The sequence below is a fragment of the Excalfactoria chinensis genome, chromosome 3 (genome assembly GCF_039878825.1).
Source record: "Excalfactoria chinensis isolate bCotChi1 chromosome 3, bCotChi1.hap2, whole genome shotgun sequence".
NCBI lineage: Eukaryota > Metazoa > Chordata > Aves > Galliformes > Phasianidae > Excalfactoria > Excalfactoria chinensis.
In genome coordinates this window covers 45,829,776-45,857,119 of record NC_092827.1, presented here as the reverse complement: position 1 = coordinate 45,857,119, position 27,344 = coordinate 45,829,776, and the positions used below count along the sequence as shown (strand labels likewise).

The 27,344-nt window shown below is 37.2% G+C and overlaps 1 protein-coding gene across 1 annotated transcript in view; it reads left to right on the top strand.

Moving 5' to 3' along the window:
• MAN1A1 (mannosidase alpha class 1A member 1) overlaps positions 1 to 27,344 on the top strand; it is a 148,136-nt gene that overhangs the window by 85,160 nt on the left and 35,632 nt on the right. The gene's annotated exons all lie outside the window — the stretch shown is intronic.

The window sequence follows — 27,344 nt, the reverse complement described above, 5'->3', positions numbered from 1 at the left end:
CTTCAGACACAGAAATTGGGTCTCATAATCTCTTTAGTGCTCTATTGTGCTAGGAAAGCTTACTGTTTTCTTAAGAAAAGATACAGTTTAATGCCTAACAGAGTGGTTTTCTTCAAATTCTGGGACTTCTAAAATGTCGTAATCGATGCACTTATGGTTATATTCCTTATGGTTTGTAAAGGGATCTTAATGAACTGAGAAAGCTTGAAAATATGAAGATAGGATCCAAGCAAATAAATTCATTAATTTGTTTTTTGACAGCTTAATTCTCCTTAATTTATCAGAAATGTCAAACTATGAATGTTGCATGATATTGCAAAATTTTCCTAAGCATCATCTTGTCTGAATAATATTATATTCTTTAACAGAGATAGTGATTCATGCGTTTACTTGTTCTAGTGACTCATCAGGCTTTTCTAAAAGGGAAAAGTGAAAAGGGAGAGAGGAGGAAAGGAGACAGGAAGAGAGGAAAGAAATCTCACACATTGTCAGAAGGTTAATGTAAATTTTCTGGTTTGCATTATTAATTTTAATGTCTAAATTTAAAAAAAAAAAAAAAAAAAAAGAAAGAAAAAAGAAAAAAAAGATTAGTGAGCTAAGTAAAGGTTATTCAAATTTGACTATCATTGTAAAAAGAAATGTATGGTTTAAGGGATTCTAATTAGGAAAAACTTGCATTGTCTTCACTGTTTGTCACTGTAGGGCTGTGCAGACATTGTGTTTATGTAGAATCTTTATTTTTATCTACTCTGGGCTTAATTTCAGAGGAAGGAATGTAAAGTGTCTTAGAAAATAAAGCTAAAAGCAATCTCGTAGTTTGCATGTTTAACAAAGACTTGTGTGTGTGGTTTTGGCAAATGCTCCACTGGTGCTGTAAATTAAAGTGGTAACAGTAATAAAAAAGGATTTGGATATTGAGTAAAACACTGATATTTCCACTGTTAAAACACACTGATTGAAACCAGACTTTTTCCTACAGGCATTTGGATCACAATGTGGATTTGTATTAGTAGTGGTTGTGGAACGATAAATCCTTGCTGAACTTCAGCTGCGTAAAAATTGTTTGTCTGGTGTTAAACACTTCTTTGGGGGATCAGATTATTTGCATTCTTAAATGTATTGATCTCTCCCTATTGGCTAAAGAAGGCTTTGGACAAATTATTAAAAGAACTAAATTTTTGAGTTAGGAAAATGAATTCCAGCCTGATTTGTAAGTAACCACTGATAAGGACTGTTTCAGTAAGGGTAACATATTTTAAGCACTACCATTTTAAGTGATGCTGAATCTATTGATGCATTGCATGATTCATAAACAACTTTAAAGTTCTTGAGTCAGTACAATGCAATATTTACCTTAAAAATGATTTTGTTTGGACTCTACATATCACCACATTATATGCCATCTCTTTAGCAACTTCTCTTTTAGAATGCCTTAGAAACTATAGTAAGCAAATTGCTTGTGTTTTCTTTGCCTTATTTGGAATGAGGAGTCCATTCTGCACTGAATGACTAGTGCCTTGTATTCAGTAAAAATCAAATGAACCATTCTAAATTTATAGTTATTGAAAATAGCAGAATTCCTTTTTTCCATTAAGTTACCATAAATAAACCTTCCACGTTCACAGATGAAAATAAGTAAGTTGGTCTGAAAGTGTTACTAAAATTTGGGTTTGATGTAGCAGTGCAGTTTTGGGGACAGATATTTTGGACCTTTGGCAGTGCTTAATTTGCCACTACACAGTGCAAGGATCCCAAACTGTAAAAATATTCATGAGATCAGGGGGGAGGGGGGAGAAAAGAAATAAAGAACCAGGAAAAATATTTTTTTGCAAAGCTCCATAAGGTTAAGCTGTACTATTCAAACAGCAGTTTCAATACAATACTGTAACCATGAATTTGTGTGAGAGGCTGCCTGCTGGTAATAGTAGGTCAAGGGTTTGAGACCAGTTGTTGCTACTGCAAAGTATCTTCCTCAGTTCAAGTGCTTTTTTATGACCAAGGGAGATAGGATTTGGTCCCAAAGTCTAGGTTTGAGCAGTAATTTTCCTTAGGGTTTACTAGTTCACTGTAAAATGAGTGTGAATAATTAATTACAGGTTAGTAATTACCATACTGCTGGTGTTTGTAAAACCCTATGCAGAGATTAGTATTGTGATCCCTCAGCCCTAACTGTAGTACTCCAAATACTTCAGAGATCCCTGTGGTGATAATAAGAAGTGGTGCTGATTGTTATAAAACAAAACCAAGATTGTGACTGTCCTGTAGAAGCCAGCTAGTATGGGAGAGTATTGACCTTCACTTCATGGGTTTTGTCCCACTCCACAGCAAACATTCTCATTGGGGTATTAAAACCTCCTTCAATTATTGTGAATTTTCATCTTGTATGTTCTGTAAGAACAGGAAATGACTTTTTTTAGTTTGTTTGTTGTTTGTAACAAGGGTAGGAAAACTTCTGAACATGGAAGGGACATGAATCAGGACAAGTAAGTTATACTGTTCTGTGTTTTGCCTTAGAAAGAATCTGATGTCAACACTTACGGTATACACAGGGGATGCCATGTACTGGCCAGATGTTTCATGTTTTCTGTCAACCCAGATGTAAATTAACCAGGCCGTAGTTGAAACACTGCCAGGATTTATGGGGAAATACATGAGGATTTGTAAAGAGTGTGAGGAAATTTTATCAGATCCTCAGTTTACTTCTCAGTAATTAAAACTGTTCTTGCTCTCATAAGAAACAGGTTTGCAAGGTTTGGGAATTGCCTTTACAGAAAAGAGGATTTTAAAATCAGTACACAAATGTTGGTGCTGCTTGTAGCTTTTCTTTTGCAGCTAACTGCTGCTATCACTTTGATATTGTCAAGATAACTTGGAGCTCCCTGCATGAAGTACTTCTGTGCTGCCCAGGAGAAACAAGGGATCCTCTGGATCTCTATGGGTAAGAGGAAACTGAGTTTTTAGGTGTCTTTGAGAGCTGAGCATGCAGACACATGGGACAGGGCCTAGCTGAAGAATGTCTCACCAGCACTGCGTGAGCCAGCTCTCGCTGCAGTCACCAGGTGGCCATTCAGCAGGAGGCAGTCCTTGGAGTGGTTGTCTCTCCCTGAGGTAAAGAGATGGTGCTTGGCCACCTGAGCTGCTCCTCCCCGAGAACTCTGACTGCTGGGAACAAGACTCCTTGGTGTAAGCACAGTCCCCTAGCACTGGCTAGAGATCGTTTCCCTTTCAATTTCTTGTATCATACATGGCCATTTTTAAATTTGTGTCCACCAAAATGTAGTCCTATTACAGACAAAATGCAACTGTTGGAATAGTCTTCCTTCAGAGGAAAGGAAATCAAGGCACACAGACTACATATTTCATTAAATACCCAAAATGAGTGCAAGCACTCCTCAGCCACTGCAGTTCAAGTCACTTCATGGAAACACTTCAGTTAAAATGCTAGAATTGTTTTACCTAAGAAGTTTCTAAGTGACAGATGGTCAAGAGACATGCAATACTCATTTTGTGCATTTGATATATGTACATCTGCATGATTTTGCCTGTAAAATCCATCAGACCTTTCTCACTAGGGACATTTTTAATGACCATGAAGAAAGAAAAGAGCAGTTGAAGATTAATTTGTGATTTTAGCTGGAATTACTTTTATACTTCCAGCTGGACAAATGCTCAAATCTAGGAGGTTTTTCATAAAAATAATAATTTCAGAATTGAATGAGTTTGGGCTGTTTGTTTGCTTTTCCCCCACTCTTGTTAAAGTATCTTTATGATTGGTGGCTAAATAAAAGTTGAGGGATTCCAAGCCTTTGATAGTCTCACTAAATGGTTGGCAATATTATGCATGATACCTAAGTAATACAGGAAGATTTTTCCCTAGTACCAAAAGAGAGGACTGTTTTATGTGCTAAAATAAGCACTAGTTTAAATAAGTGACTTATATCTGTAGCTATTTTACAATATTCTAATTGTCCTAAAGGAGCGAGCATGAAGGATTGCTAACTATGTTTTATGGAAATCATAATTGAGAAAAGATTCTTCTAACTACTTCACAGAAGACTACTTTCTTTTCCTCACTAAAAATACAGTAATTGCTTCAATATTTTTTCTAAGTACGCTATCCTCTTAGAATGTATTTAATACATATATACACACATATACAAATATGTACATATATATGTATATAAACATTTATACATACATATTGATAAAGATTTGTTTGTGGTTGTATGGTTTCTTATTACTGCTGATGGAACAGAATCTCTCCTTAATCTCCTCTGAACAGTAATCATCCAGCTGAATGACTGAAAATTTACCTGTAACTGATGCAGTCATGATGCTTCATGTATCTCCCAGTTAACTATTTCACTTATCTCAAATTGAAGCTTCTCTCTGTGGCACTTTATAGTTCTAATAGTACTCTGAAACTTTAATCTTGTGTTTTTAGTTTTATTATAATCAATGCTGACAGGTGTTTTGCATAACATAGCCATAGCTGCTTACGATGTCTTTTGTTCTGAATGGTTTCATTCAGGAAAAAACTTTTCATGAATAAATCACATATTCTTTCAGCTCAGTTTTCCATTTAATACTCTAATGGGACATTAAAATATAAAACAGGCGTATGGTAGGATATATTTTTCTCTAGAAATCAGTTTCATCAGAGAAGTGAGAACATTTGTGCATTTTAGAATTTTCAGAGCTTTTGAAACATCATTTATTTGATCATAAACTAAAGTTTATTATTTCTTAATTGTACAGTTGTATTTAGCATCTGGGGGCATTAGGACAGCTTGCTTTACTTTCAGGAATCTTAAATTGATTGAAGGATTATTGGCTTCCTGATTTCCAGCTCCAGCTATTTACACTGTGGAGTGGATGTCTTTTAGTAGTATTTCTTCAGGTTTATGACCAGCTGAGAACAGAACACGTCCTTGCTTCTAAATAATGATCTCAGCATTGAATCTCAACATTTATTTGTATGTTTTCAGTAAATCAATAAATAATTCAATCCATCATTAGCTCTGTTCTGATCTAATATTGTATTTTCTAACCCTACCATTCCTCTTCTATGCCTCCTTCCCTGTTCTAATCTAAATCCTCTTTATTTTGGAGAAGCACACCAGTGGTCATTTTATGTTCTTTTTCTTCTACTGAACTGTGATTCTGCACTTGCTCCAATATATTTAATAAGAGAAACCTGAAATCTGATGTAACATAGATATATATTTAATAAATAGATGTATAAATATTGATATATTTGTATATAAGCGCTTTGCACTACAGGGCAAGTTGGGCTGATTTAGACAAATTTGGGAGAAAGGATAAATTGTAAAAAAACAATTGTTCCTTGCTGCTGAAGGCTATCCAGGCTTAATAATGTTTTATCTCCCATTTCTCTCAAATACAGAATTAAGTGTTTTTTACTGCTCCCCAGAGCACTTAAGAAAGTAATATATATATTTATATTTCCAGCCTTCATTAGGTATTGAATATTCAGTCTTCCTTTTCTAGCACCTAAGTTGATTACATGAGTTTTGCTATATCAGACTAACACAGATTGCTGCTCTTGGGCAACCATGATGTTTTATTTCCAGTAGTGCTACATCTGTGTTTGTCTCATAGAAGTCTTGAGGGGAAAGGGAGTGAAAAGAATTAATTTCTAAGCAGCAACAAGGCTGGAGAAATAGAACATATTTCAGGCGTAAGAGGAAATAAAGTTACATTTGTTTTACTTGATTCTCTTTGGCTCTCAAAAGAACAATTGAATCATCTTTCTGTTTTATAAAAGCGACTTTTGATACCAGTATGGATACTGAAAGGAGAAAATGTATGCTGTTTGAACTCTGCATTAATTAGATTAGAATTCTTTATCACTCTCACACTCTTTATCAAAAATTTGGTGCACTGTGATCCTTAGAGTTGTTTTCCCTTAACAGTTCTTATTGAAGCTTGTGCTCTATGAAGGCCAGACAGGTGTGGAGCACTTCTAACAGTTTCTAATGAGAATATCAGCCAATTAAAAAACACTTTCTTAACCACAACTGTATTTTAATCATTAAAAAGTCTCAGCAGTGAAATCTTTCAATGAAACTAGAAATAAAACATCTTTTTATGGTTGGAGATATGTTGAAATACAATACATTTTGAAAAACAAGAGTCTCTGACTTTTTTCATTAGAAAATTCATTAACAGAATTGTTAAGACTGTAGTTTTTCTACTACCCATATTAAGTCAAATTATAATTTATAATTTATTTGCCTTATTACAACTCTTCATTTAAATGTCAGAAGATGCAGCTTCTAGCTGGGATATTTCACCAAGAACTGTGCACACAGAGCTTTTCACATATGGAAATAACTACAGTAGTTCTGTTCTGCTGCATGAATTAACAAAGATTGATTGCAATCTGCTTTTATTAACTCAAGGAAGAAAAGCAGTATAGCGATATTAAGAAAATTAATTATAACTTTCTAATCTAGTAATTAACATGCAACTGGGCATGATTGCTGTTAGTGGAATTTAGTGATTTTGCAGTCCTGACAATTTATCATCTCTTTTAAGGTGGACAACTGTTTTTTAATCTTTGCTCTTTTAATTTTTCATTTTTAATTTTTAAATGGTTTTCACAGTTTAGATGTTAGATTTGCCCTTTCACTATAATGATGTAAACTGAAGTACAGAGGTATTCTTTACAACCCCCTTTTATTCTTTTCCAGTGTTATACTGAAGTTTCTCATGAAGCAGTTGTACGAAACAGTGATTACTGGTAATTGACCTGCATATGTTGAATATTCTTAAAATGCTACTGAGAATTTAATGTACCTTGTAAATTGAGAAGCTTCCAATTAAATAGAGTTCTTAGGATAATCGCTTTCAAAACTAATCAAGTAATATAACGATGTTAATGAAACTCTTATTGACTTAATTGTGACAAATTAATAAACCTAACCAATGCAATTACTTTAATGGTTATATTAGTTTGCATTTTTCATAACCTATCTAGAAATGTTTTTCAGAAACACAAAAGGAAAATAGAAATTATGTAGCTGTACTAAATTAGACTGACAAGGTGACTTGAGTGGTGGAGCGTTTGTGCCCTTCTTGTTATCTTTGTGAGGCGTGAAGGTCATCGTGAATCACCCTGTGCTCTTGTCTATTAAGAAACAAAATGTTACTGAACAAAAAGTAGAAACAGGATCTGAACAGTGGTATTGATAAGAGAAAATATTTTTAATCAGTCAGGTTTCAGAACAAAATAATGTAGCATTGTCAATAGCATTTATCTTTCGTTCTGAAGTCCAGGAGGTCTTCACGGAGCAAATCTAGTACTATAAAAATGCCTCAAGGCTTTTTGTAATGATAAGTGTTTTTTCTCATGATGTAGGTATGCAGTGTTAACCCTAACACTGCAATCTTTTCATTCTGTTTGATAGATTGGCCTTTACTGTCCTTTTCCTCCTTTGTCTTTTTTACAAAAAGAAACTTTTTTTTTCCTTTTCTCCTGATTGCTGATCAGATGTGTATGCAGATAACTGAAAGGTCCTTGGCAGTGTTAAAGAGAATCTGGATAAGGAGCTACAAGATATGGTTTAGTAGCTTGTGGAAATGGGAGGATGGTTGGACTAGATGATCTTGCAGGTTCTTTCCAACTTGTGATTCCATGATTCCACGATTCTCTTAGAAGTTGTTCCGTTTCTGTCATGATGGCCAGTATTATATTCATACTGAGAAAGAAACTGTAAAAGAAGATACTCAATTCTTCTGTCAGGAGAAATAATGAATATTAAACAATCTGTATCTGATGAATTCCTTCTGGATTTTCTCTATTCTATTTTGCATTGAGCTGTTGCTAGAAATTCTGTGCACATTCACACCAATGGTTTGCCATTATCATATCAGTGTTGTAGGGACGTGAGGCAGACTCAACTGAGCATTCCTCTTGCTGCAATGAACCTGCCTGTGTTAGAAGGATTATCAAGTTTTGTGAAGGTTAAACCTGAACTATTTATTTTTCCAACAATGCCATATAATTTGGAATGACTGTAGTAGGGAGCTAATATTTGGCAAGTCAATGTTAAGAATGAGTGTTCTGATGAGGAAGTATTCCATTAGCATGTTCTGTACAGACATGTAACTCAGCATGGGCTGACTTGTGTAAGGACAGAAGTAACTAGGAACTCATAAATATTTCTTCTTGTTGAAGAAAGCAAGAAGTCTGACTTTTTACTTCTTAGTCTAGAGGACTGATGAGGAGTATCATCTCTGTGTTTGTATGAGGTGTATGCATCTAGCTGACATCCAAAATATGCTGTATCTCTGGTGTTCTTGCTGAAATCTCACATTAAAAATAGAGCAATTTTGTGTTTACTGCTTTTTGATGAGCAGACCTTGCTCACTTTTTTGTAGATCATGACCTGAATCAACCTGACTTAGAGGATGTGGTGTAACTGAATGTAATTTTTAAAGATGTACCAGAATAGTTGATTTGCTCTATTTTAAACAACCCACTGCCCACCAACAAGCTGTAATAAAATCCTAGCAGTAAATGTGAAAGACACATGAATGCCACTATAACCACAGGGCAAAGAAAAAATAAGGCTTGTTAGTTTGAGAGCTATTCAGAAGGAAATGAAGAGAGGCCAGTGAGCCAGCTAAGCATTTTGTTCCAGAAATTTGCCTTCATTGGTTTAAATTTCATGTTAAAATTACATTTTTATTGTTACACCTCTGACACATTTTTATGAGGAAGTTAATAGGAGAGAGCAATCTTCCTGCAAATTAAATGAAAGGCTACTGTTTCCAGCTGACATCTGTGAAACTGCTGCTTCATTCCTTGTAGTAGTTCTGAAAGAAATAAATGAGCAAGTATTCATTATAATTGAGCTTTAATGGTAGCCATATGCTATGTATCCTGTAATGGTGCTCGTGTTGTGTGGTTTCTGTGTAGTATAAAATATATATAGAGAGAGTGACTGTTTAAGGCCCATTAATGTAACTGTGTTGATTCAGTACTTAGCCTTGCTGGAGCTTGTGTGTTTTAAATATCTCCCAGTAAGCCAGAGTCAGTACAGCAAATCTGACAGTCTTTCTGGTTGACCTTTCACGTTGTCCATTTCATGTCATATTGCATTCTCTATAGATAATGAAATCTGTTGGAGCAAAGAAGATTCTAAGTGTTTCACTTGGATCTTAATTATTTTTAAATTAATATTTTCTAACAGATAGTAGAATGCTCACTCTTTCAGCAGTGCTGTTTCACATCACTTCATAACTTTCTACTGAGGTCATAAATAAATCATTTTCTCAATTATCTACCTGGAATCAGTTTTGTAAATTAATTGAATTTTGCATAACTTTTTTATTATTCATAGTTGTCTTAAAAGCTTTTAGACCTGGCTTTGAAGGCTTAAATGTCCAGTAGCATCCAAGGTTTTAATGAGTGGAACAAGTTTACAAACTTGGTTTTGGGTGAACTATACTTCAGAAAGGCTTCAAACTTGCTTCTTATTTTTTCTGCACTTAGTGAGTACTAAACAGTCCAGTTTGTGAATGGCAGATTGGTTTGTCTGAATGATGTACCATGTAATTTGATGAGGCTCACCTTAAAAATGAAAAAAGAACACTCTATATTCTTTCCTTGTTTCCTTCCTCCTCCTACAATGCACAGTGGTGGGATGTATTTTACTACTATTTTACTGCCATTTTAAAACAAGCTTAATTCATCAAGAATATGTAGTTTAGCTCACTATTGCTTTCTTTCATGATTTTTGATGGGCTTCAGGAATTAAATAATCACAGGAAGTAAGGCAGAATTTATGTTATTACTTTGTATTTTCTAATGATGAACAGTCAAGCTACCCCTAAGTTTTTCCAGATGAATGTTTGGCTAGCCATTTCTTCAAGATCTCCAGCATGGAGTTTCCATGCTTTTTCATGGAAGCTTCTATCAGTGCTTGTGTCTTCACTATTAGGAGTTCTGGAAGTTTTGTTTTTTCCTGATGTCTTTACTAGAATTTCAGTACTCACTATTTCAGTGGAAGATTTCTTCCCTTTTACATGTTGAAAGAGAGCTCTTGTCGTGTTGAATCTATTGCCTGTTAACAAGACCAGCCCTATTGTATTGCTTTCTATGTTCATAATCATTCTTGTTACTCTTCTCTAAACTTTCTAAGATTTGTCCCTGCTTTTCTTGAAATGTTGTTGGTGTTCGATACTGAACATATTTAAAAAAAAAAAAAAGACATTTCCATCTGTGAATAAAACAAGCCCTTTAGAATTTTCATCCCTAAGATCATATTTAAGCTACATACATGCCCCATGGCATGGCTTGTTTGCATTTTCCCTCAACATCCTGCTCACTTCTTAAAACCTTCTTCTCCATTTCTGCTTCTCCAGATTTTTGGGAATGCAGCAAATTGCTCAGTAGTTTTGTGAATTTTCCAGGTGAATTTCTGATTGCTTTTTAATTTTGCAAATTTTCATAAACATTTTTTGAGTAAAAAAAATACTTGTTTTCTCAGAGCCTGATTCAGCCTGCTGGTATAGGCTAGATTTGTTTCCCCTACTCAAGAACAACAGAAAGAGAAAACAAATGTTACACAAAACCCTGATATTGACATCAATTGATATGAATTTTCTGTTATACTGAACCACATCAGGATCTGATCTTTTTTGTTTTGTTCTCTATTGAGCCTCTTGAAGTAAGCAACCACTTCATTTTCTCCTCTTCTTCTGTAGCTCTGTATGAGCTGATTGGTTTGTCATTCATCAGTCATGTATTGACTAAATGTGCCTTCAGTACTTTCAGAGTATTAGAAAAGAGCTGCAGAGAGAGCAGCTGTAGCATATGTCATAATTTGTACCTGCCTATCCCAGGGTGGAGGAGAGGTCGTCCTTTTTTATTCCATTGCCTGATTCATCCACACATCAAAGACAATTCAGGCTCTGGTTTCTAGCCCTTTGGAAATCTGCCTAATGGAAAGAGACAAAAGTGAGAAAAGGGAGCCAGCTCCACTTTTGTATTTACTCTGATCATTTGGGCAAGGTGTTGCTCTCGTAATCCCCGAACTGTAATATGATAAGAGTTAAGGAATAGATCATTTTGATAGATGAAACAATTTATTTTAAGTCATTCTTAATAGATGTAAAATTGTTGCTTTTGATGGTTTATGAGTTCAATGATACCCTGTTACTAAAAAGATTTATATTGCACAAGAAATAATTTTGCACTTTTCCAAAATAGTTATTTAATCTGACATTATCTTTCAAAATTGTCACAAAGACTCATCAGTATGCCATATCTTTACTGAACCTTCTCCATTCCTGTTAAGGTCTTCATTTCGGATTGAAGAGTAAGTGTGGCGCACATTTCTTCACTGGAGCCATTAAAACAGATAACAAATGCATTTCAAACCTTTTACCAAATGTTTTGCTAGAATTAGGACAGAAGCCTCATTTTCTTAAATGCTTTATAAAACTAGTAACCTTTTCAATGTGTGTAATAAAGTTGTGTGCTGGTGCAAGAACAAGTACACATACTGATTCCAGCGGAACTCCAGAAATCTGTTTTTTATGTCTTGGATTGTTCTATGATTTCAAGTGATAATCTTTTCATGCTCATTTCACTTCAACCTTTATTATTTTCACTATATTAATTAAAATCTCAGTAATTTTAAGAAAAGCTTATTTCACTACTTAATGCCAACTACTTTATTATCAAACAATCTCAGCTCAATTGAATTATTTGGAAATTTAGTAGAATACTCCTTCCCATCTTCAGGATATTCACTACTTTAAAGTGTCATTGTATCCTAATATAAAATATGTATTGCTGGGAAAAAAAAAAAAAAAGAAAAAAAGAAAAAAACTAAAAAAATACAAGCCTTGACTAATCTGACTTTATTTAGCATTCAAGGTAATGTTTTCCTTTTTTCTTTTATTTTTATTCTTCTTGTGGTAAGATCAAATTGTCCTGGATCATAGTTTCTGATGTGTCTGAGAATTAAGCTGTATGTGCTGTGCTTAGCTATCTCAGATAGTATCATTGGGTTCTTATAAAAAGCTCATCTGTAAGATGAGCAGCAGCTGTGTAAAAGTATTTGTTGCTTCAAGTAATTTGTAAGTAGATTGAAGGTGAAATTTTGGGCTTGGTGCAACACAACTGAATAACTGATAATAGAGACCCTATCAGAGGAAAAGCTGTAATGGGGTGCCCTCCATCCTAGGAGAGAAATCACTTACATACTAGATTATGTGTGTTTTTTATGTCTGATACTTGATAGATAGTAGGAGTATTCCTGTTTATTCATACATTAATTAACAGATTTGATTGCATTTTAGCCCTTGTTTAATCACAATAAGACAATTTATGAATTTACAAAAATGTGATCAATTTAAATTGTATTTAATGAAACAATATTGCATCACGTTTGGGGCTCAAGCATCACATTCAAAATCAGAAAATGATAAATAATATCAGTCTATTTTAAAAGACTAGTTGTAAGCTTGAAACTAACGTCATTTGAGAAAAACAGAAGTAGCTTCTTATCATGAAATTGTCTGAATTATACTGAATAATGTGTCTTGTGTAAAGTGGGGGGAAAAAAGTATGTAAATTATATTTATCTGGGGACTTTATAGTAATTGATTTTAATCTGGATTCTCAGATAGGTTGAAGGATAAAGCTGTGCGTAAATTATGACATAAACTGTGTTGGGAAGAGGATCAAGAAGAATCAGCATTTTTCTTTGTATTGCTGGTGTCCAGTAAATGAACCATTTCCCAATTCTGAGTGTTGTGAGCTGAAAGGATTTATATAATGATACTGGTATCTCAGGCTGCATGAATTCTCACTGCAGAACTGAATGAATGCTTATTCCTATTTACTACTCCTGTTTAACTGTAATACGTACTGGATTATTTTACCCAGTCTGAAATGCCTTGCGTTTACTTCCAAAGACTGTGTTTAGTCTACACTGTGTAGAAACTACTCCGTTTCTTCCCTAATAGGAATAGTAATTTCCGTGCTTAATGTTGCCGTCAAAATGCATTTTGTCCTCTCTGTCTCAACTCCCACTTTCCACTCTCTGCATATTTGTACTACCTGTCATCTCTGCTATTATTTTAATGTCAGTTACAGGATTTAAATGTTTCATCATTATTGAAGCCACCAGGAGCTCTTCTGTTGGCTGTGAGTAAGGATCAAGCTTTTAGACACTGGCACTAAGAAAACCAAACATTTATCTGATCCCAGAATAAATGGATTTATGTGACACAGCAATGTGTGTGTAAGAAGAAAGAAGATTGAAGCAGACTGGAAGAAAGGGACATTTATACTTTTCTTAAAGCATTTGTCAAAACAGATTACATCGTAGCAACACTAGTCTGAAAAAGACTACTTCAATTTTTTTATCCAGACAAGCTGTCCCTCTCAATGAGCCAGATTTCTGTTTCCATAGCGTTTCATACTGCTGCTTAGAACCTGTGAAAGCAGACACTTGAAGGGAGAGGTATCCCTCAACAACAGTGGTGTCTCTGTTATACATGTTTAGACTGATATAGATCTGTAAGTGCATGTGCAAGTGTAATCTATGGCATTTGTAAGTTAATGTTATTGTATAAACATCACAGCTGCAAGTCTTGCAACAAGCTGTCCGATATTTGAAACTACTGTGGCTATATTAAAAGGAGGAGTATCTGATTGTCAGTCAGGATGTCAAGGGCGGAGGGCAGAAATCTGTAGCAAATCCTCAACAGGGGGAAAAAAAGCTTAGCCTAAACATTGAATGTTAGGAAAGTGATATAAAACTGGAAGCAGAGTCTTACAGAGATGTACTGAGCAGTGTAGGTTAAGAGTGCTGATTGCGATGGTTAAGGCAGAAAGCATTCTTACATTGCATGAAATGTGAAGATCTGAAATAAGCTTAAGACTTGGACGAAATTTGTCTTCAATATTAGAAGGCATGGCAGAGTGGAAGAGAGCATACTTAAATAATGTTTGTCATGGACTCTTCCAAAATTATTCTTATTTCCACCTCTTCCCCAGTGAAAACACCATGAAATACATTTTCAGTTGACCTATCAGAGACAGGTTTTGGAGCTTTTCCTGGGGAATGGGAGATTTTTGTTTGTTTGGGTTTGGGAGGGGGGAATTGACTGCCACTAACAGTGAATTATACAAGTTGTGGTAGGGAATTGTATTCTAGCACCTTCTTATTGCACTGATATCAGAACTCTAGACTTCTATTCATGACTTTTCATTTCCTGTTATTTTCACTTTTCTTCAGGGACTTGATTAAAACTACTCTGTGCTGGTTATTTATTATCCCCTGCCCTCGTCTTCTGTGCTGTATTCCTTCTTGCTATTTTAGCCCCTGGAAATTGATTAATTAAATCTTTAGTGCACAAAGTAATAAGAAATATGAATTGTTTAGTTTATTCAGGCTGTATTGTCAGACATATGTAGGACTGTATCAGATAGATAACTTTAATCAGAAATGATTACATTAGCAAGTTCTGTTTTAGGTGGTGACACTGAAAATTACTTTTAAGCACTTAGCATGTCTAACAGTGATATTTGAAATTTCACACGGCCAGAATACAAGTTATCTCTCCCTTTCTCAACCCCTCCTTCATGTGAGTGCATACACAAGCTGACTGTTTCATAAACTCCATTATTTTACCTCACCATGCCAGCTCCACAAGCTTTGGCTCCCCTTTAGACTAGCAGTAATGTGCTAAGTGTCATAGGGCAGACAGTCACAAGGAAAGGGCTGTAAAATCTTTGATAGTAAAGTCCTAAAGAAATGCAGTGTATTTCCTCTGAGAAATGCTGCAGGAATCTGATATAAACAAAACAGATGAATACTTGGAATGAATGGGCTGATGAGGTTATTTTAAACATCACTAGGCACAGTATCACTAGATCCAAATGTTCAGAATCCATGTATCAGATCACAGACATAGTACCCAATGGTGTCTGGTGGTTTTCAGAGCCTAAGGAGTGAGTGTTCTGTTTTTCATTCTCAGCAGCTGTCAAACCTCAGAGCATGTGGTAAAGCGTGATCTTCCCACAGGCAGTTTCACTGGCCTCTGCTTATTCTGTGCTGCTCCCCAGAGCTAGATGAAGCTGTTTCTTCTTCATGTTGGTTCTCTTTTCATTTCGTTCCCCCCCTGCTTCTTGGCTCCTCCTGCTCCTTCTGCTGCTGTTTCCATTTGCCTTGGTGTCCACTCACTTCACTGTTCCCCAGCTGCCATTATGATGACTCTGATCTTAGGACAAACAAGAATTTTTCACAGTGGGAACTGGTCCTGCTGTCATGTGATTAAATTTTATGGTGGTACTGAATAGTGTTTTTTTACTGGGCAAAGCACTTAGAGGTTTGTCACAGCCCGTGACTTCGATGTGCACACTCCTCCAACACCTCCACTGAGACAACCTTTGTCACAGGTAGGAACCAATCCTGAAGGAGGACACAGCACAGGCTGATACGGCATCCACTTTCAGCTTCCTTCCCACTTTTCTGTTGACAGTGCTCTTCGGTCTCTCTGTATGTTCTGACCAGCTTACAGAGAGATCACCAGTGGAATGGTCTCCTTGAGGGAGATGAGCCTGCTTGAAATATGGTGCAGGATTGTTTAGCAGCTTGACTTTTTGCCTGCAAGTATTGTAAGGAAATAGGATTTCAGAAGACCTTTAAAGGTGGCTGGGTACATTTGTCAACAAAGGGGAAAGGGAAAATGTTGAGTGGAAGACTGCTTTTGTCCCTGGAAAGTTTAACCACTCTGATACTGCAGACAAGTCTCTCTATTAGGTCTGTGGAGATGTGCCACCTTCATCAACTTCAAAAGACCCAATGGACCTCATGGAGAAAAGTAGGGTTCTTGTTTTCAGACATGTTCTGTTAGCATCTCTTCTGAGTTGTCCTGATCATTTCTCACATTATGAATGGTCAGACACAGTACTTGACATTTCCTACCCTCATTCTCAGCCTTCAGCCAGATGATGATGAACACGTGCCTCCCTTACAAATGGATGTATCTCCTGCACTGGCAGAACAGAGTTGTCAGGAGATCAGCATGCATTAGTGCTGACACTGCGTATGACTAGACAAACAGAGAAAATTAATGTTCTCAAACTAATAGCTCCTGGGCCAATAACTCTTCATTATCTCACTTGTTACAGTATACAAACCATTTGTGTTCTGCCTGACATTTCAGCATAGAAATGTTTCTGTCCCCTGTAGTACTGTAAAATTGAGTAACTACTTTTGTTGCTTGTCTACACACACTGCAGTTGCTGATGGCACTAATTCACTGCCTGCATCCTCCTGCTAAGTCAGCATCCATAGGAATCACCTCGCCAGGTAATTGCTGGCAGAGATTGGTCTTTGGAGGGGGCAGCTCAGCTGAGCAGGAAGCAACCAGCTGGGCAATGATTAGGCAGGGGCAATGGTTATTCATTCATCATCACAGATGAAAAACTAACCAGCTGTTAGCACTTGCCTGAAAGATTCTCCAAGCACCAAGGAATAAAACAGACATCAAAAAGTGCCGTGTAGGCTAGCTACCTAATTTTAGTTTCTTTCTGTGTTGTTTCCAGCTGTTGAGGTGCTGTGTGAGAGATGCTTAACCAGGTTGTTGTAATTTTTCTTTTTCAGAAAAGAGATGCTGCAGACAACTCAGGGCTCCAGCAGCTGTGTCTGCCTGGCTTGATGCTGCTTGGAGGGGAATAGGGATCACATAGGAGTGCAATAAGTTAATTGCAGTATATTGAAAGTTGGACTGTGAGGTCTTTCATGCTTGCTACTAGTACTAGAAACACAGAGCTACAGAGCTAGTCCAGTCACAGGTTCTCCATTTGACTTTACAGGCAAGGTGCCATTCTGGCTACTCTTTGCCACTGGACTTGAGGTGAAAGCTCAGTACCAGTGGCTTGGGCAAGTCTGGGACTTCGTTATTCCCAGACTTCATTATGAGTGCAGCTCATTCATGCTGTGGAGAAAACAGAAAGTTATTAAATATCTTTGAGGTGTTAGCAAATAAATCATCAATTTCACTGTCTGTGAAGGCAGACCCTTACAGCAAGATGCCATATGTTGTACCCTTTGGGGACAGGATGTGTGGAGGAAATAGATTAATAATAAACTGTAATTTATCCTTTAGTTTTGCCTGTGCACTCTGTGGTACATGTTTTTTATTTTAAAAAGTATAAGCTTCTAATAATTTTTTTATTTTTATTTTTTGTCACAGTGTTTTTGTAGTCATAACCACAGTTGAATAGCAATATCAGTTAGCCGCAGGAAAGGAGAAAGCTACTGAACAGGTTTGCAGCAAATCTCTTCTCAAAGGCATCAACAGCAACACACCATATGAATTCCCCAGTTTGAGCTATGGCATTGGATATAACCGCTCTCTTAGCAAATTGGTAGCAAGGGATCAGCGTTGGCTTCTGGGAACAAAAGAAGCCGTTCTTCATTAATTTTTATGATATATTGACAAATGTTTCTCTTTGGGGTGAAACAAAAAATCATTCTTAAGAAATCATTTTCGGAGGTGGCAATCCTAAATAATGCATGAAATATTAGATATTCTATGAAAATAACATCTTTTTTTGCTGCCATAGTGACTCCTTAGCTAGTGGTTCATAGTATGCAGTTCTAGTAGCCGTTAAATATTTTTTTTTTCCTTTATTAACTTAATTTTATGTTGAGGGATTGTGTATGTTGAAAAGTTTATTTAGAAAATATTGAATGTTTTGTTATGAATCCATTTCTTTGTCCAGTAATGATGAAAGCAAGTAAGTTTTATTTAGCATTTTGACATAGTTTGTTCCATCTTTGTCTCCATAGCAACTTAATCTTTTAAATATATATATTTTTAAATGAGAAATAGATATTGAGCATGTAAATGAAAATCTCACTCTTTACTGTCCTCATTCCATTTGTTCTAAATAGGCTTAGTTTATTTAATTAAATCAAAATATTGTTATGAAAGACTGGTTGTGGCAGATAAGAAATGGGCTGAAAGCTTTTGCAGTATATAAGCATTTAACTAGCAATGTGCTAACTAGTCATTAAGTAGCTATACTGGCTTTTTTATTAAAGAAAGACATTTGTCCATACAAAAAAAACAGAGCTATACATGAAAATAATGAACAATTTGCTGAAATGAAATGTGCTCTTAGAGATTTTTCTCACTGTACTGAAACAATGGAGAGAAAATAATAAATTTGACGTTTATTACATCTACGGTAGAAATGTTAGATATGTTCATAATGCACTGTGTTAGGTAAATCACAACATGTAGCACCATCTGTACAGCTTTGACTGGCTCGGTATATGGATATAGATAATTCATGGACTTTGAATTTTCATGCCAAAATACTGCAGAAAGGTTTTCTTTTCCTTTTAGTTTAATCCGCTCAATAATTATCTTGCAATATTTTTTTTAAATGTCATTTCAAAGGTGGCCCATTCTAAAAAGGATCATTAAAAATAAACTGTAAGAAAGTCTTATTTTAGAATTAAATTAATATATATATATATATATATATATAACATTACAGAGTGTTAACCTCCAGTGTTACTTTTTTGCTATTTATATTAATGTGCAGAGAGTTATAAAGTTCTTCCAATACCTGAGAAGTTAATTGAAATCTTGGGGAGATGTGGGCATCTGTCAAAGGCTAGCTGTAGTTGAGGTGAGTCTCTCTGGGTTTACTCAGTGAAGAGAAAGACTCCGTCTTTAGCTAAATCTCTTCTGTGAAGTGATTTAATTCAGTTATCTCTCTGTACAGATCATCAAAGGAGTCCTTGAAGAGATTAATTTCTGTGAATACCTTCCTTGAACTTGTATGCTCTCCTATTTCCATATTATCAGTTATGATAGGTTCCTTCATTGATATACAGTGTCAGTGGGCTAAATCACACAAGTCTTGGATATGAGCTATGTAGCTGAATCACATGTTATAATTTTAAAGCTGAAACTTGGAAAAGTGTTTATATTGTGCTTGCAAAATAATATGAGGAGTTTATACTAAATACATATATAACCAAATGGCAATTCAGGCTTTGTTTGGGAGGAAAAATGGGGGATAGTGTTTTCCTTCACACAATAGGTAATGATTTTACTTTTTTTATTACCTGTAAGATGCACACTCTCAGTGGCTGAGCTTCCAGGTAGAACAAGAAGTGTGTCATAAGTGAACTGGGAGGGGAACATGGATAAAAAGTATGCAAAAAGCTGTAGGAAATTTTGTGTGACTTTTCCATCACCCTTTGCCTCTTTTTTGCCTCCATCTGGAAAGGTCCCTCTCTGTCATTGATATCAATGGGTTGCTGATAGAGTGGAGTGAGGTTTGTGAATCAGGGGTTGCAGGCCAGGCTAAGCGATGTCCTGCTCATGCAGGTTCCTCTTAAAAGAGGCCTCCAGTTGTGTTCTCTGGACATATTTTCTTTTCCTATAGCACTTCGGAAAGTACCACACAACACATTTTCTCTAAGCTGAGTCTCAGGTCTATGGTGAATTTAAATGGACTCTTCTTAATGCTATATTCTGTTTTTTGTCATAGCATTTTGTATTTCCACCCACCATCATAACTGAGTAGCTTTTTTCAAAGAGCTATAAGGAATTATTTTCATAATTAATCCTAAAGATTTGGATAACAGCAGCTCTCAATGTTTCATATTGCTGTTGCTGAGTCCCTTTTATTCTATCCTTTTACCTTTTATACAGGCCTATTCTGCAGAAGGATATTGACTCTTAAATTATGCTTTTGTACTTTGCATTAAACATTGATATTTTACTCTGTCTCTAACTTTTGGAGTCATCCTGATACCCTCTGGGAAAGGGTGGAGAATAATAAATTGTCTGCAGAGACGGAAACAGTGGTGTTCACTGATGGCCAGAATTTTAGGTGTTTTGACCCACTGAATTATTTGTGCGGTTTCCGTGTGAGTTCACTGTTTCTTTCAGTTGAAAATCAGCTGCGGCTTTACGTGATGTGATTAAAAAAATGTGATGTAATTAACAAAGTAATAATAATTTTGCAAATATTATTGTTTCTCTGTATTTCAGTAGTTTAAAAAAAAAATAATGAAAATATTTGTTTCCTCTGTGGTTCCCTCTCCTTGGATATTTTGATCTTTTGAAAGAGCTGCAGTTCTGATACTTTTAGTTCTTATGTACGAAAGAGACAACAACAGTCTGTTGGAAAAATACTGAGCTGAGTTACCAACAGCCCATATTTTCTGAGAGGAAATCACAACAGCAGTGTTCCTACTTCAGTATCCTGTTCTGATCCAGATCCACACTTTAGAGTTTACATAACCAAGTACCGCTAGTCATAACAATAAGGAGGTAAGTTCTAAAGATATACTAATGTTTTAGAAGAAAAGAAAAATTGTATGAATTTCAAGTAATATAAATAATTTGATTTTAGACACAATAGTTATAAGTACTTTAAAACAGTGTCATGCAAACTGATGCAATTTTAGCACTAGTCTGAAAGTTCAAACCACAAGGTTAATCAGTGTGGCTTCTTACTCCCTGATATGTAGGAGGAATTTTGTTCCTGTCTTTGATGTTAGTACGGAACAGACACTTAGTTGTAAAGAATAACACCGGATGAAAACTGAAAAATACAGGTAATAGAAAGGGTGAGCATCATACCTGGCTCCCTGTTTCCACTCTTGTCACGGATTAACCTAAAATTAGTGTACATGTTGTATTATGTATCTGTCTCTTTCTGCAGACTGTATTTGTTAGTGTACAGTTAGGACTGTTAGGATACAGGTGGTGTTTTCCTCTAACCCCTCAGTGGTAGTGAGGGATACTGAGAGGACTAGGAAGACCCATCTCATAAATGCATGGCTGAAAGTCTGGTGCAACGGAGGGAATTTTGTTGTTTTTGTTTTTTACTCTGGATTGGTTTACTCATTGCCTGAACTGATGGCTGCTGATGGGTCTTACTTGTCCCAAAGGTAGAAACAGAACCTAGCCTGGCTGGGAGCTGGCAAGGCTCACTGATAGAGGGAAGAGGATAAAACCAGGCTCTCTAGAGATGGGGATGAAGCAAGGGACTCAGTTGAAGTACATCTACACCTGTGCACTCAGCATGTGCAACAAACATGAGGAGCTGGAAGCCTCTGGATGTCAGACAGAGATGGTGGAGTTCTCAATTACTGGTGAAGTCAGGAGGTGAGCCAGCAAAACTGCTACCTTGGACTTGCTCCAGAAACGGGAACATAGGAAGTTCCACACAAATGTGCACAAGAACTCCTTTATGGTGAGGGTGACAGAGCACTGGAACAGGCTGTCCAGGAGGGTTGTGGGGTCTCCTTCTGTGGAGATATTCAAGACCTACCTGGACGCCTACCTGTGCAACCTGGTGTAGGGAACCTGCTTTGGCAAGGGGGTTGGACACGATGATCTCTACAGGTCCCTTCCAACCCCTACAATTCTGTCATTCTGTGATTTTGTGACTTTTGGAGGGCAGACTTTGAACTATTCAGTACACTTGTAGGGAGGGTGCCTGGGGGTTCAGTCCTGAAGAGTGGTGAAGTCCAGGAAGGCTTGACACTCCTGAAGATGGAAGTCTTACAGGCACAGGAGCAAGTTGTGCCCCTGTGACATAAGATGAGCTGCCAGGAAAGAAGACCAGTCTGTAAGAACAGGAAACTTTGAGGCTCCAGAAGAAAAAGAGAGTACTTCCTGTGGAAGAGGGAATGAGCAACTCAGGAAGGATACGTATGAGTTGTTTGGATATGAAAGAAAAAAATTAGAAAGGTGAAAGCCCAGTTTGAGGTCAGCTTGACCAGTGGGGTAAAAGAGAAATATATATGTATATACATATATATATATATATATATATTTCAACTGTAAGAGGAGAGCTAAGAAGAATATCAGTCCTTTACTGGATGTGATAGGGAATGTAATTGCTGAAAAAAGGAAAAGGCTGAGGTTCTCAATGTCTTTACTGTACATCTGCCTTTAAAAGTCAGACCAATTATCCTCAGGGTACTCTACTCCCTGACCTGGAATTCTGGGATGGGGAGCAGAATAAATCCCCCATGATTCAGGTGGAAGCAGTTAGTGACCTACTACCCCACCTGGACTATCACAAATCAATGGAACCATCCAGGGGTGCTGAAGGAACTGGCAGAGGTGACTGCCAAGCCACCATCAGCATTTCTGGTCAACCAGAAAGATCTTGGAGGACTGAAGGCTTGCCAGTGTGACTCCCATCTACAAAAAGGGTTGTAAGGAGGATCCAGGGAAGTACAGGCCCATCAGCCTGACCTCAGTGCCAGGAAAGATTATGAAGCAGATCATATTGAGTGAGATCACACAGCATGCACGGGACACCAGGTGACCAGGACCAGCCAGCATGGTTTCACGAAGGGCAGGTCCTGCTTGACTAACCTGATCTCCTTCTATGATTTAGTGACTCATTTGGTGGATGAGGGAAAGGCTGTTGATGTAGTCTACCTAGACTTCAGCAAAGCCTTTGACACTGTCTCCCACAGTATTCTGCTGCTGGAGCTGGTAGCCTGTGACTTGGACTGTACACTCTTTGATGGGTGTCCTGCTTTTATCAGTATTCTGTATTGTTACATCATGCAGCAAGCTGTTTTAGTGATGGAACACAGTGCCTGAGAAGAAAGAAGACAAACTGAGAAGAGACAAACTACAGTCCCCAGAAGTCTCTAGTACTCCCCATATGGCTTCTAATTCTGAGTAAAAGAGGTCAAAGAACACAGCAACAGAGGAGGTGGCTTTCTTCCATTTTCTGTAGCACAGTAAGCGGGAACTCTCCAATTTATTATCTGTAACTCCTTTTCATATCATATTGTCTTACATTCTTTTTTTTTTTTTTTTTTAGTAAATTAATTATCCCTCCTTATCTTGGTTGCATCCTTCATACTTCTCTCTCCCCCCCCCACCCAAGGAAGAGGAAAAGGTGCGTAAGGTGAAGTCCTGTCACAGGTGATTGAATCAACTAAACTGCAACACAGGATAAAGAGCTGGATGGATGGCTTTGCCTGGAGACTGTTGTTGTGTGGAGTTAAATCCACCAGGTGACTGGTCACAAGTGGTGTTTCCCAGCGGTCAGGACAGCGGTGTCCTGTCCCATATCTTTATTGATGGCTTGAACAAGGGGATTGAATGCACCCTCAGTAAGTCTGCAAATGACACCAAGCTGGGAGAAAGCATCCTTCTGAGGATGTTCCCATCTGAGGCTAGATCACTGGTCTATGGGATGAGGTCAGTGGGATGAAGTTCCAGAAGACCAAGTGGCAGGTCCTGCACTTTGACCATACCAACCTCAAGCAATGCTACATGCTTGGGGCAGAGTGGCTGGAAGACTGTTAGGAAGAAAAGGACATGCGGGTGCTGGTCAATGCTCAGCTGAACGTGAGCCAGGAGTGTACCCAGGTGGCCAAGAAGGCCAATGACATCCTGGCTTGAGAGCAGAAAAGTAGTCATCCCTCTCTATTGAGCCCTGGTGAGGCCGCGCCTCGAGTACAGTGTTCAATTCTGTGCCCATCACTAGAAGAAAGACCATGTCCAGAGAAGGGCAACAAAGCTGGTGAGGGGTCTGGAGCACAAGTCTTATGAGGAGCAACTGAGGGAACTGGGTTGTTTAGTCTTGAGAAGAAGAGGCTTGGAGTGACTCTATTGCTCTCTTCAACCATTTGAAAAGACATGGCGAGATGGGGGTTAGCCCCTTCTTTCACATAACTAGCAATAGGACTAGAGGGAGTGACCTCAAGTTACACCAGGGGAGATTCAGGTTGGAAGTTAGGAAAAATTTCTTCTCTGAAGGAGTGGTCAGATGCTGGAATGGGATGCTCTGGGAAGTGGTGGAGTCACCATCCCTAGAGGTGTTCAAGAAATATTTAGATATTGTACTAAGGGACGTTGTACTAAGGGACATGGTTTAGTGAAGAAATATTGGTAGTAGACTGGCGGTTGGACTAGATGATGTTGGAGGTCTTTTCCAACCTTGGTGACTCTATGATTCTATGACCTTGCAAAATATCTGAGGGCTGGATATTTTTTCTTGTCTCATGCATGGGCAGAAATCAATATTTTAATATGACTAGTTATTAAGTTTTACTGAAGTAAGATTTATCGTGTATTTACTTCACATTATTCTCTGGGATACATAGTATCATTTGCCTGTGCTTTGTAAATGTACTCACTCTTTATAATTCTTGACAAATAAGTATTCTTCCGTTTTACCATTTAATTCCTCACCCGTTTCTTCGCTGCTTAAGGTCTGTTTTGTTTTGAAACTATATGATATTTAGAAAACTCCTAGAGAGATTAAAAAACAAACAAAAAACAAGAGCACCCTCTTCTGTTTCCTTTTTTTAAAAAAGCTTAGAGTCTGTTAAACATAAAATGAAGACTCATTTTCCTGGTTACAAAGAATCGGAGAGTATGGAATCTCTCACATTCTGTATGCTGAGTGCTTTGTTGATCTGGTTATATTTCTTCAGGAGCTGACTACCTGCATAGCTGTGTGTTCTTGAATATCACCTTAAAGTAGGCATAAATTTAGATGGAGCTAGAAGCAATATTGTGGCTATTGCATTCGCATGCTCACTTATCTGCTTTGTTACTCCCAAAGATGAAATATAAGAAAGAATATTAGACATCTAAACTGAGGGACGCATGAAAAATATCTGAAGACTCTTGGCTAATAATCCTTCAGTTTTACCACTTGTTGAAAAAAGCTTGTCAGTGTTGACTTAGAATGCCCATCAGAAGAGAGAGAAAAACAAACAAACAGAACCCAGACATTGTCATATTACTTTGCAGATTTGCCAGAAAAACATTTATATATTTTTTTTCTAATCAGCTGTCCCAAATGAAATCAGTAAAAGATACATTAAAAATTGCATAGATGCAACATAGACATTTCTACTTGTACTGTACTAAAAGTAAAGAAGTAAGTTTTGTCTCTCAAGCCACCTTAAGCAAGACAATCTTCCATTGATGATAAACCCTTCAATGATGCTCAAGTAAAAATTGCTGCATGCATAAAACTTTTGATAGCTGTGTTTGGAAAGTTGTCTGATTAACAAAACACTGTACATCAAAATGTTCTGACAGAATGTGTTGATATCAGCAGAAGTCCTGGTGGAGCATAGGTAGGAACTTAATATGTTTTCTGCCAAATTTGGTTGATGCATTGCTGCAGGAACAACTCAGTGTTTCCAGTTTGAGATTTATTGGTGAGTTTAATAGAAAAATGATGGGCTTTTGCAAGTTGTGCCACAATACGGCAACTTGGAATATTTCACTTTGTTCTGGTCAGCTCTGTTTACCAGTAACATGTTATGTCACTTCTTTTAGTCTGGGTAATGTGGGAGCAAGCTAAAATATTTTCTTCCAGAAGTCAGCATTGAGGCAGGTTTATGGACCAGCATGGCCCAAAGAAGGTGCCTGTTTCTCAGGTGAATGATTGGTGTAGGGATGTCAGCTTTTCAGTCTGCAGATAGGTGTTTCCAGATTCTGTCTGCAGCACCTACCTTAATTTTATTTTTCACAATACCTTAAGTTTTTATGCCACCGTTTGGGAAACTTTTTACCCACAGTAGTTTGAGGCACAGAAAGCTTGCCAGCCAGTTGGGTTTGTTTTCTTCATTTTTGCTTTCATCAAATGTAAAAAGCACTTTGTAAGATTGCTCTTAAAATGTGGTATTCAGATCCCAAAAAGCAGTTCTGTTTCTGTGGTATAAAAGCTGGATTGTGTGCATCTTTGCAGAACCCTGACTTGACTCTTCTTCGTCAGTTTTCTTTGTAATTATTAAGATTAGAAACATTTTTCTCCTTTAGAGGTTTAGGCAGTCGTGCATCAGAGATCTCCACGTGTCCCAGTCCTTGTGTCTTTAGGCAGGAGAGTCCTCTCTCCACTCAGCCCCCAAGTAAGCTCAGTTAATTCAGTGTTTGTGGTCTTGGGAAACAAAAAAGAAAATGTGGAGCGTCCCTATGGGGAAATATTTGGCAGATGCTGTGGTACTTCAGAAGTGAGGCAATGTAAGTTCATCTGTCAGGAGGTAATATTCTGGGTTTATTCTTGGTGGCACTCCAGTGAGCTTCAAAGCTGCTTTCAGCTCAAGGCCAGGCTGCCAAAAAGGTGTTGCAAGGTCTAAAGCCACAGCATATAAGAAGAACAGATACGTTCCTTACTTGTCATCTTTATTCTGCTTTTCAAGTTTAATGATTTGGGATTATTTTCATCATTTGAATAGCAGTTTATCTCAGGAAGAGTGCTCACTTTTCATGGTTATGTAAGTACTGTCTGATGACTCTAGCTACTGCTCATGTGCTAAAGTAAAGCTAATTTATATGTGTGTATATGACTGTAATGCTGTTTACTACTTGAAAATAAGGAGGAGACTTAGCACTTAATAACATTTGTGCTGCTCTATTCATCCTATGTGCTGCTATTATTCATCCAATTCATTTTCATCAGGAAACTTCTTTTAGTCATTTATTTTTCGTATCTTCAGTGTTGGGAGGAGAGATCTGAATATTGCTACTGAAAATCTCAAGGAGAAAAACTTTTTTTAGTGAAAATTTAACAGCCCTTTTCTTCTGAATTTCAACCAGCATTAGTTTGTATTGGGGATTTAGCAATAAATGTTCTTTTATCTACTCTCAGTACAATTCCCAAGATCAATTTTACTGTAAAATGTCTTTATGTCTTAATTAAAACTGACATTACTCATCCTGCTAAGAGTGTCCAATGCCTAAATATCCTGCTCCAGTTAAATTCAGCCTGGAGAAGAGGAGGCTCAGGGGAGACCTTATAGCTCTCTATAACTTCCTGAAGGGAGGTTGTAGTGAGCTAGGGGTCGGCCTTTTCTCTCGTGTAGACAGTGATAGAACTAGAGTGAATGGTTTCAAGCTGCGCCAGGGGAGATTCAGGCTGAACATTAGGAAATATTACTTCTCGGAAAGGGTAGTCAGGCACTGGAATGGTCTGCCGAGGGAGGTGGTGGAGTCGCTGACCATGGGGGTGTTCAAGAAACGTTTGGATGTGAGGGATATGATTTAGCTGGGAAGTATTGTTGGTGGTTGGACTGGATGATCTTTTAGGTCTTTTCCAACCTTGATAATTCTGTGATTCTGTGAAATTCTTAGGTGTTAAGAAAGATACACTGCATATATTTTTGAGTTAAGACTTGTGATGCATACGTGCAGTAATTTACATCTGTCCTTCTACTTACACCGTAGATGGATAAAAACGATTAGAACTGCATTTATCTTGTGATAAATACAGGGAAAACAGGTGGCGTCTCAGAAGATTTTCATTGTAATTTATTTAA